Source organism: Hyperoodon ampullatus (genome assembly GCF_949752795.1).
Source record: "Hyperoodon ampullatus genome assembly, chromosome: 1".
NCBI classification, from domain to species: domain Eukaryota; kingdom Metazoa; phylum Chordata; class Mammalia; order Artiodactyla; family Ziphiidae; genus Hyperoodon; species Hyperoodon ampullatus.
Window position 1 is genome coordinate 193992610 of NC_136914.1, and position 12856 is coordinate 194005465.

The 12856-nt window shown below is 40.0% G+C and overlaps 1 pseudogene across 1 annotated transcript; it reads right to left on the reverse strand.

Moving 5' to 3' along the window:
• Nucleotides 1–8994: 8994 nt before the first annotated feature.
• Nucleotides 8995–10004, reverse strand: LOC307053919 (ADP-ribose pyrophosphatase, mitochondrial-like; annotated as a pseudogene). The gene has a single exon. The product of its transcript is annotated as an ADP-ribose pyrophosphatase, mitochondrial-like (transcript).
• Nucleotides 10005–12856: the final 2852 nt, after the last annotated feature.

A 12856-nucleotide genomic window follows, 5' to 3' on the forward strand; every position in this document is an offset into this window, starting at 1 on the left:
AAAACATCAAAGGCCCTGTTGCTCTGGAAATGAAATAATAGTGAAAGAATACTCATCTAATAAAACAACTACTTCTGGTGAGAAATATAAGTAATGAATTTGTATTACATTCAAGACTCGACAATTAATTTTTCTAAAATACCCTGAACAGCTACACAGATTTTCTATTTCAAATTAACATTTATTACATTCAAAATGTGGGGGAGGGGACAGCAGCATAGTTTATTTAATAAGTAAATAATATCATTTACCAAAAACTGTCCTGTAATTTTCCATGATTTACCCAGCCACAAACACAAATTCCTTCAGCATTCCTATGTATTGATAACTTTTCACTTCCAACTGAAAATCTTAGTCTCACATGTGGCTTCTGCCTCATTCTTCCTCTATGTCAGACAAGTCTTAATAGTCCTTTATGATACTTTTCTAATTCTTTTCTTCTGCCCAAGTTGATCCTAGGTCTAACATAATGAGAATAGAAATAGAAAGTGGATCAATTTATAGTATTTTGAGGTTTGTTAGCCAAGCAGTGATGAAAAAGAAAGAAAGAAAGAAAAGACCATGTACTGAGTACCTACAATGTGCCAATAAATAAGTTTATTTAATCCTTAAGATAACTCTGCAAGGGGGGTATTGTTATCCCCGTTGACTTATGATGAAACTGAGGCTCAGAAAGTTTGAATGTACTGAATGAGGTCACTCAGCTACCAAGCTGTAGAATTCAGATTCAATTCCAGTCAGTTTATCTCTAAAGGCTATGCTCTCCCACTGTATCTTATCTGGGTGAACATACCCAGGTGACTTGATAGTCTATGATAAATGAATAATTTGGACCCACATAATTAGAAAGTGAATTTTCCTGGTTTTAACTAATAAGAAATGTAAGAAAATTACCTTGTATAAATGTGTAAGCCTACTTTTAGATTTTATTATGGACATGATTTTATAACTCCCTATTTTGATTAAGGTCAATTAATAAGCTGCCTATATAATAAATTTTGCTTGCCCCTCTCCCCAAATAATAAAACTCACCACTTTGTAGATAAACCTGCTCTCTTATTTTAGCTTCAGTGTATATTAGTAGATTAAATTGGGATTTTATATGATCTCAGAAGTTCATTTAATTTAGGATATCTCATTTTGGATCAAATTATCTGATACATGATACAATGGATCACCCATAAAGCCACCATTGCTAAATAATGTTTCTTTCATTCAAAAAATATTTAGCCTCAAATGCTTAGCTTTATTAAAACTTACTTTACCCTGTTATATTATATTCTTTATTAGATTATTTAAAAATAGTAATTTTATTTACTTTAAATTATTTTTAGGTTATGAAATCTAAAATATATGTCATTATCACAAATTAAACAATGCAGATGTGTATAAAGAGAAATGTCATAGAAGAGATGAGTTTAGAGAAACAGGCAGAGGTCAGTTTATGTTGGTCCTGTGGGTCAGATAAAGGAGTTTGGATTTGACTCATATTCGGTAGGAAGCCAATGGAAGATTTTAAGCAGGAGAATAAAATGATCTGATTTCTGTTTTAAGAAAAGCACTCTGGACTTCCCTGGTGGTGCAGTGGTTAAGAATCCACCTGCCAATGCAGGGGACATGGGTTCGATCCCTGGTCTGGGAAGATCCCACATGCCGTGGAACAATTAAGCCCCTGAACCTGTGCTCTAGAGCCTGTGAGCCACAACTACTGAGCCCACGTTCTGCAACTACTGAAGCCCACGTGCCTAGAGCCAGTGCTCCGCAGCAAGAGAAGCCACCACAATGAGAAGCCCACACACCACAATGAAGAGTAGCCCCCGCTCGCTGCAACTAGAGAAAGCCCATGCAGCAACGAAGACCCAACGCAGCCAAAAATGAAAAAAAGAAAAGAAAAGAACAGCACTCTGGCTGCCATATGAAGGGTGGATCACAAAGGAGGGCAAGAGTGGGATCCAGAAGGCCAGTTGAGAGGTGTGGTCAATGTTAGGGAAAAGACAGTGATAACTGAAAATGATGGGGAAACAGTGGAAACAGACATAAAGGATCATGTTTGGCATCTTATTCGTGGGTTGAATTGAGGGTTGGGCTGGCTAGAGAGAGCAAAGTGTCAAAGATAGTTCCTAGGTTTGAGGACTGAGCTATGGATGGCAGCATTTTCTGAAACAGAGAATAAGGGAGAGGCAGGATGCTTCCCTTGTTGCAAGATTTATATGTGTCCATACTTGGGGAATGGAGTGGCTCCTAGAATTTAATCCTACTCTACTGCTCACATACATTTTGTAATTTTTCAGTTGTGGCCAGTAGACTCTAGGGTGGTCCCCATGATCCCAACTTGCTGGTGCTCATGCTTTGTGTCATCTTCTCCCCTTGAGTATTGATACCCATGATTTGCTTCTAACCAATGGAAAGTAGCAAATGTGACAGAATGTACATGAACACATATTCATGGCTCCATTACATAACATTGTAACCCATTTTTTTCTAGGAAACTCTCTCTCTGGTTGGCTTTGGAGAAGCAAGCTATTTATTACAAGCTAGCCTATGAAGAGAGCCAAATGGCAGCAACTAAGGGCAGTCTCTGATTAAGAGCCAGCAAGAAACTGAGGCCCTTAGTGCAACAACCTGAAATGAATTAAATTCTGCCAATAACTACATGAGTTTTGAATCAGATCCTTCCCCAGTCGAGCCTCAGATAAGACAGCAGCCCCAGTCAATACCTTGACTGCGGCTTTTTGATACCCTAAGGCAGCTAAGCTGAGCTCAGATTCCTGATCCACAGAAACCGTGACATAATAAATGTGTCATTTTAAGTATATTTGAGGTAATATCACTAAGTAGAAATAGATAAGTAATATACCAATTTTCTTAAACTATTTTCTTAAAAGAAAATATAGTTGTAACAGGATTCAGATTTCTCCCATATATAAATTCCTATTCCTGTTTTGAAATTTTTGCTTTTTATAAGTATATAATATTTATAAATGTGTAAGTCTATATACTCTTTCCAATAACATACATATAAAAGTATTGCAAATATCTGTCAATTTAACACTTGTAGAATTACAAGCTACAAGGAAACTTGGATAGGTGAAGCAACTTGCCCAAGTTCCTACAGCTAGTTAGTGACAAATCCAAGAACAAAACTTACCACACTGAAATGTGATTTTCACATTCACATAACATATAGGAAAGTCTTGACAATCTTCCACTTTTAAAGTGTATACTATCGAAACCTTTCGAGAACTCCCAAAAGGCAAAAATTTTCTCACCTAGAAAGTATACTGCCACATGTGAACTTTAGCATTATGAAACTCATCAAAGCTGAATCAAATGGCTTTTATTATGCTTGACTCCTTCCTTCACTCTAAATTTTTTAATAAGAAAGGAGAAAATGGTTTTTAGCTTTTATATTTTACTCAGGATCTTATTAAATATACATGCAGCCATAGGAGATGCTGAAAAAGAAGGAAAGCACAGCCTCTGCTCTCAAAAAGCTGCTAGTTTGAAGTGGCACAGATAGATGTCTTGGCTTAATATAAAGCTGTCTTAAAATGTTTCATTTGGCCCTGATAAGAAAGCATAAATGATAATGCATGCAAAGTGCCTGGCACAGAGTAAATGTACCCATTACTGTTATTACCAAATGGAAGGGACGAGGGAGGTGCCCAGGGACAGTATGTACCAAATTTTAAGCAAGTGATGAACCAAACTTCACCAACCTATTACTTCATAGTTACCCATAATTTAACTTTCAACAGTTTGTCATCCTATTTGATAAAGACCTTGATGAAAAGAAAAGAATGTTCAGCAGTAGTAACTGGAAATAATTCATCAAAGGGAACAATTGCCCAACCCTTGCCAGGTGGAGAAAGTAGCAGAAAGTTGCACCAAAACAAACAAATACTTTTGGGCTGACGCTAGAAGGCTGAGTAATATTTATAGGCAAACTGCGGGGTTTAACAGGCAAAACCTGATAGCTCTTCGATTCTTTTTGGCAGACATATATTGAGCATCTACTGTGGATCAAACCCCGTGCTAGACACTAGGGATGTAAAAGTGATTAAGAGACTGTCTTTGGCTCCAAAAAAAGAAATTGTAATAGAGTTCTGTGATCATAGGATTTCTTTACGGGGTGAAGAAAATGTTCTAAAACTGATTCTGGTGGTGGTGGCACAACCTTGTGAATATAGTTAAAACCATTGAATTGTACATTTTAAATGGGTGAGCTGTATGGCATGTGAATTCTATCTCAATGAAACTGTTAGAAAAAAACGCACAGTAGATGTTGGTTTCTTGAGTGCTCAAATGGCCTGAATACTTCACACCTCTCTGTGTCCATGCCCTTTGCCATGTGACTTTCCTGTGATGGGTGGGGAAATGAAAGAGTCATTTCCCCACCCATCAAATCTGGGTTCACCTTATGAATTGCTGTTTCTCATAGAATGCAGGGAAATGACTTGGTGCCAGTGCTGAGCCTGGGACTCAAGAACAATTGCATGTTTCTATTTGACATTTGCTTCACTGCCATTGCCATGAGAACATGCTTAGATAGGAGGAGAGAGACGTGGTGCAGAGCAGATTCTCTTTAATCATCCCAAGGTCATCCTAGATTCGCCAAAAGCCAGCCAACTCCCAGACATGAGCCCAGTCATGACCAGAAAAACCACCCAGTCAAGCCCAACCCTAGTGGTCAACCTTCAAACTTACAAACTCGATATTTTTGTTTTAAGCCACTGTGTTTTGAGATTGTTTTCAGGATTTCTTTTTTTTTTTTTTTTTTTTTTGGTAGAAATAGGTAACTGATACAGTGAGATAACACAGCATTCAAATGTCCTCCCATAAACTTGAAGGAAGGTGATAGGGTAATGAATGAAATTCAGAGCTTCCTAGTCACTTTCTCTTACAGAGGAGGAGTGGAAGAATTAGAATTCATATAGTCAATTGTGTGTGTGTTTGCACAAAAACATACATAAAAATATAAAAATGCTGGTCAAAAGTAGTACAAGGTGGTTGGAAATTCCACAGTGACATTTTAAAAATGAGAACTTTACCTTAATTTTTTTAGCATAAAAGTTTAGCCAAACAACATCACAGATATGACATTCATACTAAAAAAAATGCATAACCTCAATCTATGCATGAGAAAATGTCAGAGTAATCCAAATTGTGGAACATTCTAGTTAAAACAACAACAACAACAAACTGGCCGGTACCTAGAAGTGTTAAGGTCATGAAAGACAAAAGAACAACAACAAAATAAAAATTGAGCTACTTTACAAGATTGGAGGAAATAAAGGAGACATGACAATTAAATGAAATGTGGAATCCTTGGATTCTAGAACAGAAAAAGAACATTAGTGGAACAATTAGTAAATTTTGAATAAGATCTGTAGATTAGTTAATAGTAAAAAGTAGTAAATCAATGTTAATTTTAGGTTTCAATAATTGTTCTATATAAATAAATTCTCAAAATTTGTAGGAGCTGGGTGAAGGATTATATGGGAACTCTGTGTACTATTTTTGTAACTTTTTTCTAAGTCTAAAATTATTTCAAGATAAAAAAAATCTTTTTAAATAAGAAAGTTAAGCCAAGGGTAATGTGATCACATTTATATATTTTTTTTCTTTTTTTTTTTAAGAGGGAAGAAGAGTATATAAAAAACTGTTAACAGCAGCAAATAATGTGTTGACATGCCAGGCACTATTCTAGATATTGGTGGTATAGTAATCAACAAGACAGAAAAATCACTAGACTCTCTTGTAAATAGAAATATACAGGATAATTTCAGCTGGCGCTAAATACTATGTAGAAAATAAAACAGGCTAAAAGTAGAAACGGGTTGGGTGAGCTACTTTAGATTAGGTAGCCAGGAAAACTCTTTTCTGGAAGTGTTATTTGAATGAGATCTGACTGACCCAAAAACCCAACTTTGTGAAGATATGGAAGGGGCATTCTAGACATGGAAAAGCAAAGCAAAGGCCCTGGGGCAGAAGCAAATATGAAGAATGCCAGGAAGAGAAAGGCTAGACTAGCCAGGGTAGAACGTGACCAGGTCAGACTAGTTCATAGGCATCATCCATAGTAGGTAGGCCTGGGTAAAGAGTTTGTGTTTTATGTAAAAAATGAAACCACTGGAATGTTTTAAGAGGGGTTGGACATGTGACTGACATTCTTAAAAATGTTGTTTCATTTTTTGTGGAAAATGACCAACAGGTAGACAAGAGTGGAAAGAAAGAAGCCTGTTGGGGGCAACTTCGACAGTCTAGAGAAGGAGGGTGGTGGCTTGATTAGGGTGGTCACTGAAAGTGGAAAGCAGTGAATGATTCCAGATATATTGTGTTCAAGGTGGAGCTGACTAAATTTTGCAGATGGATTGAATGTGGGAGGTGAGAGAAGGCAAGGAATCTAGGACTCCTTGTTTTCTTGTGCAACTTGGAGGGATTTTGGTGCCAATTACCTTGGAAGAGTGATGGAGGAACAGTATTCTTGGGGAAAAAATAATCAAGAATTCTGTTCTGGATACATTAGAGACATTAGACCTTCATTATTTCAGGGTGTGTGTGTGTGTGTATGTGTGTGTGTGTGTGTGTGTGTGTGTGTGTGTACATGTATTTATTTTTTTCAATAACTTACATTTTGGAAAAATAATGAAGTTTAGGAACATTCAAAATATGTTAGACCAACTAGGTGCCCCAATGATTCAAATAAAGACAGGGAGCGTATCTCACCTGGAAAAGTTACTGAGCTGAGACTAATATATAGGACAGATGGCTCCATCCTTAAAACAAGCAGTTATAGAAGTCACAAAGAAAAGTGATGTATTAAATTTGTTCCTGAGCGTGAACAATGGTGGGCATCCATGGGTGAACCATTTTACAATTGTCATCACCCGTGTAAATACATCTTTCACGAGGAAGATAAATGAAACCGTGCACATGTCCTTCAGGTTTAGGAACGGAAACTCTGACCAAATGTGCACGTAGTTAGAGTGATTTCTTTTTCTTTTCTTTTCTTAAAGGAACAGTGCACGGGGCACCTGGGGACTATAGGAGGGTAACTATTGGAGAGACTATGGTATTGTGGCCAAGGGGGTAGACTGTTGAGCCCAAAAACCTGCCACTCCGCCACTCACTGGTGGTATAGCTTGCAAGTTCCGTAACTTCCCTGTGCCTTAGTTATATCATCTGTAAAATAGGGGGATGATATACAGTAGACCCTGTAGTGCCTGCCCCTTCCCTTCCCAAGATTCCTCTTCTCAGCTGCTGAAGTGTTACCAGAAGATGGCATTCACCTATTAGCCCTCTTTGGGCATTGCCATCCATGGCTGAGGAAAACTGTCTCTCCTAAGGTCACACCCCCTTCCATGTGCAGCCCACATCCAATGACTGAGCAAAAAAGAGTGTAAAGGCCTGAACCTTCGCCCCAATTCAGGGCAGCTGGAAGAGCCTTCCCAGCTCCAGAGCTCCATGTGGGGTTGACTGAAGGCTTCACTGGGCTTCAACTTCAACATCTCACCCTGCCCAATCCTGCTTCCTTCTCCTCCCTTCCCCAAGAGTGGATCCCAAGACCTCTCTCTGAGAAACATCTTGCAATGCTCATCACCCTCACAGAGTCTGCTTCCTAGAGAGCCCAGCCTGTGAGGTAAGAGTACCCTCCTCCTCTTAGGAATAAATAGCTCACTATAATAAGGCACTTAAAAGAGTGTGTGCACACAGTAAGTGGAATATAAGTGTTAGATATTGTTATGGAAGTGTTTTCTTATGAGATTATCAATGCCTACAAAACTACAAATAGTTTTCCCCTTTAGCCATAAAAGGTTCATCACAGTGGTTTGAGTTAATTTTCCATAATTGTGTTACATACAAATAAAGTTAACTTGCTTGTTTTAGGTGATGAGAGGGAAGAAATGTATTTCTGGCCTATTTGTTGCTACTGAGATCCCCTCATTCTTGATTGTCAGGGGGCATCTCTGTTTTCAAACGGACTATAAACACTTTCTCATTTATACACTGGGTTTTTTTTTAATGGAGAAAAGGTAGATGTGAATTATATTTTTATTAGGCTGTGATTATGTACATCTCCTTGATAGAGACTTCTTCATGCCAGGAATTGGCATTTGCAGGGTCTTCTGAGATGAGGGTCTCATCTTCTGAGATGAGAGGGAACAAGTGTCTTGAGCTTAGCCCATTCTGTTCAGACAGAACAGTTGTGATAACCAGAGGAAGGGATGGATATTAAGCTCATTTTGTCACTGAATTTTTTTCCCTGGTTCATAAGTACTTGATCCTTATGGACTAAAATAGAGATGGAACTTTTCCCATAAAACTGAAGGTTCTAAAACAAGAATAACCAAAGAGCTTCTGTACTTGAAAGCAGTGAATACAAGATCACATATAGCTAAATTTGAAAAACAAATGTTAACCCAAAAATCAGATTATACATTAGATTAAACCACTGTCTAACACATCAGGAGAAAGAAAGAACAGACAAATGCAAGCTGGATGAAAAGTAGAGGCTATGGTGGGTAAGAATTTATCTTTGTTTTACCCATAATTCTTCAAAGAGCATTAGTTGTATAATTTAGTTAAAGCCATGTATACAACGTATAGAAGAGGTGACTATATTCTTCTTCCAATTAGAAAGCCAAAAAGTTTGTGATTCCATTTCCCCATATGAGTCTAATATTATTCCCTGATACAAAGCCTCCAGCCTGTGAACAGTTTGGGAAATAATCACCAAAAGAAGTAATCCTCCCATCCTGTTCAATGGGAGCTCTGAGTTGTTTGCTTCTTATCTACCAACCTCATACCAACCGTTCTGGCTCCTTCTCTCAACATGCCCATCCTTTTCATTAAATTTAAGAGAGAAATTTCTTTCACCCAAAAGAGGGTCTGCCCACCTGGGTCCGGCCAAGACTGAGCCAGAAGTGTACTCGGCAGCCTTGTACTCTGGCCACTCAACCAGGCCTTTGGCTTGCATGAGACTCCACTCCATTACCCATGGCAGTCGGGTTACACGTCTTCACTCCAGTGGGCACCTCATTTCTCAGCCACAAGTTGAATCAATTGGGAGTGGCTGGCATAAAGCTTGAGTTTATCATGATTGTCCACCCATCCCACTTTCTTGGCATCGTCGCCAGCTTCCAGAAGAAGATGATCCATTACCTCCCCTGTTTCATCATGGTAGTTCACAGCCTCTGTCTCCATCCACGTGTTATCATGTTCCGCGGATCATCCGCATAGCCTTTATAGACCACAAAGTGTTCCTGGCTGAATAGTTTGTGCAATTGTTTCTCCAACTCCTGTGTTTCTGCTCTGGGTTTCTGTAAGGAGTTCATGACTTCCTCACCAAATTCTCTCTTCACTGTGGTACTAATCTTCTCTCCCGGATCCACCATCCCCCATGGGATGGCCCATGCCCCACAGTCCTTCCTTTTGATGGCTACAGATTGCAGGATGTTTCTCCCAGAAACAGGGTGGGTAACTGTATTTCCCTTACTATCCTTTTTCCACCTGGTTAAGATGGGATCTGCAGCATGATTGGGGCCCCAACACCCCAAAAGCCCTCAGCCAACCAGCCCTGGCTGAACTGCAGGATTTCTAGGTCTACCATTTTCAACCTCATACCAACCGTTCTGGCTCCTTCTCTCAACATGCCCATCCTTTTCATTAAATTTAAGAGAGAAGTTTCTTTCACCCAAAAGAGGGTCTGCCCACCTGGGTCCGGTGAAGACTGAGCCAGAAGTGTACTCGGCAGCCTCGTACTCTGGCCACTCAACCAGCCAGCTCACTTTCTTGTTGGGGACCTGGCTTTGCCCCACTTTAGAACCAGGGTAAGGCGATGTCCTGGCCTTCTTGTGGGGCGTCTCAGCAGGGCCGTTGGAAACGGACATGATGAAGTTTGGAGGAAACCCATGTGAGGAAAACGGGCTCTAGCCAGCTGAGATGTTAGGGCAGCTGCTGGGCCCGACTGCCACAGAGGCCAAGGCCACAGAGAGAGACACGGTCGCTAAAGCCTTTGCCAGGCCATTTTTGGCTGCGCTGGGTGAATGCCAGCCATTCACCACCCAGTAGGCTGTAAGGATTTCCGTTGCTCTCAGGTGGGGCACTTCCAGTCGCAAGGGCAGGGCTCCTGACCTTGCCAGTAGGGGGCCAACGGCACAGCTGAGCAGCAGAGGATGAGAGCCTCACCACAAACCCCGCCCAGCGCCCCCTTGGGGCCATTGCTGCGTTTGTACTTCACTACATTGAAAGATTTCAACGTCTGGAAGGGATTCTAAAGGGTTGAGAACATTGTTCAAACACCACCAACAAAATCAGCACACAACAAAAGTGCTTTCTTGCTTAGCAGGGTATTAGTCTTCTGGGTAGACTTAGTTCTTTAGTCTAGGACCAGTATCTGTTTGGGAGAAGGCAGAAGGAATGCTTTGGAGGCTCTGGGGGACAAAAGGCTCCTTATTTGGGATGCTCAAAAGCCTGGTGAGGGTGCCCTAGAAGGAGAAAGCTCACTTGGTGCACACTGCATGGTCCTGGTGAGAAATCCATGAGGTGCGCACACATGGTATGGAGGATGGCTCCAAATCTCAGGCCCATAATTTTACTAGCTGAATGGTTTAGGCAGGTTGCACAAGCTTTATATTCAAAGGAGTAATGGCTACCGCATACCAGGAGCTGTCAAGCACAGAAGATTGTACTGAGGTCTGGAACATACGGCCTCTGCTCTTAAAGGATTCTGGTTGAGGAGGCAGCACATACATTTAAAAATAGAAGTAGGGACTTCCCTGGTGGTGCAGTGGTTAAGAATCTACCTGCCAATGCAGGGGACACAGGTTCGAGCCCTGGTCCGGGAAGATTCCACATGCCGCAGAGCAACTAAGCCCATATGTCGCAACTACTGAGTCCGCGTGCTGCAACTACTGAAGCCCACACGCCTAGAGCCCGTGCTCTGCAACAAGAGAAGCCACCGCAATGAGAAGCCCGCGCACCACAACAAAGAGTAGCTCCTGCTTGCCACAACTAGAGAAAGCCTGCGCACAGCAACGAAGACCCAACACAGCCAAAAATAAAAAAAGAAAAAAAAAATAGGAGTAACATGGGAAGGGCAGTGCACAGTAATCCTTAATAGTTGAACACAATCAGGTTCAAATCCCAGCTTTCCCTCCTTAACTGGGATCTTCTTGGGCAAAGTTACTTAAGTTACAAAAGCTCACTTCAGTTTCCTCAAGTGTAAGATGGAAATAGAAATATCTACCTCATAGAATTCTGGTGACAATTAAGTAGGCTGTTACATGTAAAGCTGTTAAATAACTGGTCCATCATACATATTCAAAAATGCTAGTTGTCATTACTATACTTATCATTAACTTTTTGACCCTGCACCTTGCAAACTGTAGATTAGAACAAGACAGTTGAAATGATCATGGGAATTGAGTGGCTCACATACAAGATCAGAGTTAAATAAGCTACGATTCTCTGTCTGAAAAAATTCAGGCTGAAAAACAACAGCGTCTAGGTCCTGAAATGATATGTGAAGCAGCGGTACAGGCTAAGTCATTATATCTAAGAAAACAAACCCTAGGGAAAGGTCTCTGAACATCTGAAACAGATAGTTTTAGGACAAATGGAGTAATCTATACTCTAATTTAAACCCAAAGGATATTTAGCATTTCCCAAAATTTGTTCCACGTTACACCACTCCTATGAGAAAGGTGTTCAAGGAATAAATGATTTGATGGTCAAATATGTTTGGGAAATTCTACATATTTTATCACCCTCCTTTAAGAATTTAGGATTCATAGAATGTTTTAAAGATCCTGTGAATTCCAGTTGAAAAAAATCAACCCAACAGTTTAATTCTGTTTCATCCAGTGTTTTCCAAACTACCTGACAAGAGAATGCAATAGCTGGTATTATTTTAAGAACACACTTCCTCAAGTTTAGAAGAGTTTCAAAATACATATGTGTGCTTGGGGGGTAGATCTCTAATCATTTGAAGTTATCATAATCATCATCACTATTGGAAGACAGCTACTGAATACTCACTCATCACCCTCATAAACTGAATGAGCCAGGCTTCCGAAAGGCTTGAAACCCAGAAAGAGCTGGGACTATAGAGAACAAAATGGTAGAAGAGAATTGAAAGCAGACAAATATGAGACCTGGTCATCATTAATCATTGTCATCATTGTTGAGAATTTGCTGTGTGCACTGTACAAAGTACCACTAGAAAAGAAAGATGATCATTAAGGGACACGGTCCCAGCTCTGAAACTCATGTCTTCTTATGGCTTCATTTTTTCAATCATGGAATTCCTATTCTTCTGAGCCTCCTGGAAATGTATTAAGAAAACCACTGATATGAAAATTTAAACATTTTGGGAGAAGACACTTGTAAATTCCTCATATTATTATTTCCAGATATCATAATCTAACTCACAAGAAATGAATGAAGCAGAAGTATTGGGTCTGGTTCTAGCTTCCCCATCATAGGCTGTATAGCTCTGCATCTGACCTTGGCTTCCTTGGGTCCTGATTCTTCATATAAAAGGAATCAGATGGCCTCTGTTATCTACAAAAGTCCTTCTGGCTTTAAAATTGTATGATTCCAGGTTGTATGAAAACCTCATCATTGGAAGGCCAAGGTCAAATGCTATGAAGCAAAAAGACCAGATGTTCAAATATAAACAACCAGATGCCAGGGGGCAATGACACTTGAGGAAGACAAGGGAGCAAGGAAGGCATGGTGTGTCAAGTAAATTCAGAATTAGACTGGGCCAAACAAGAATTGATGGAGCACCTGGAAAGGAACATCAAAACCAGTAATAAGGGGTTTGTTTTGCTTTTAAGCATCATCAAAG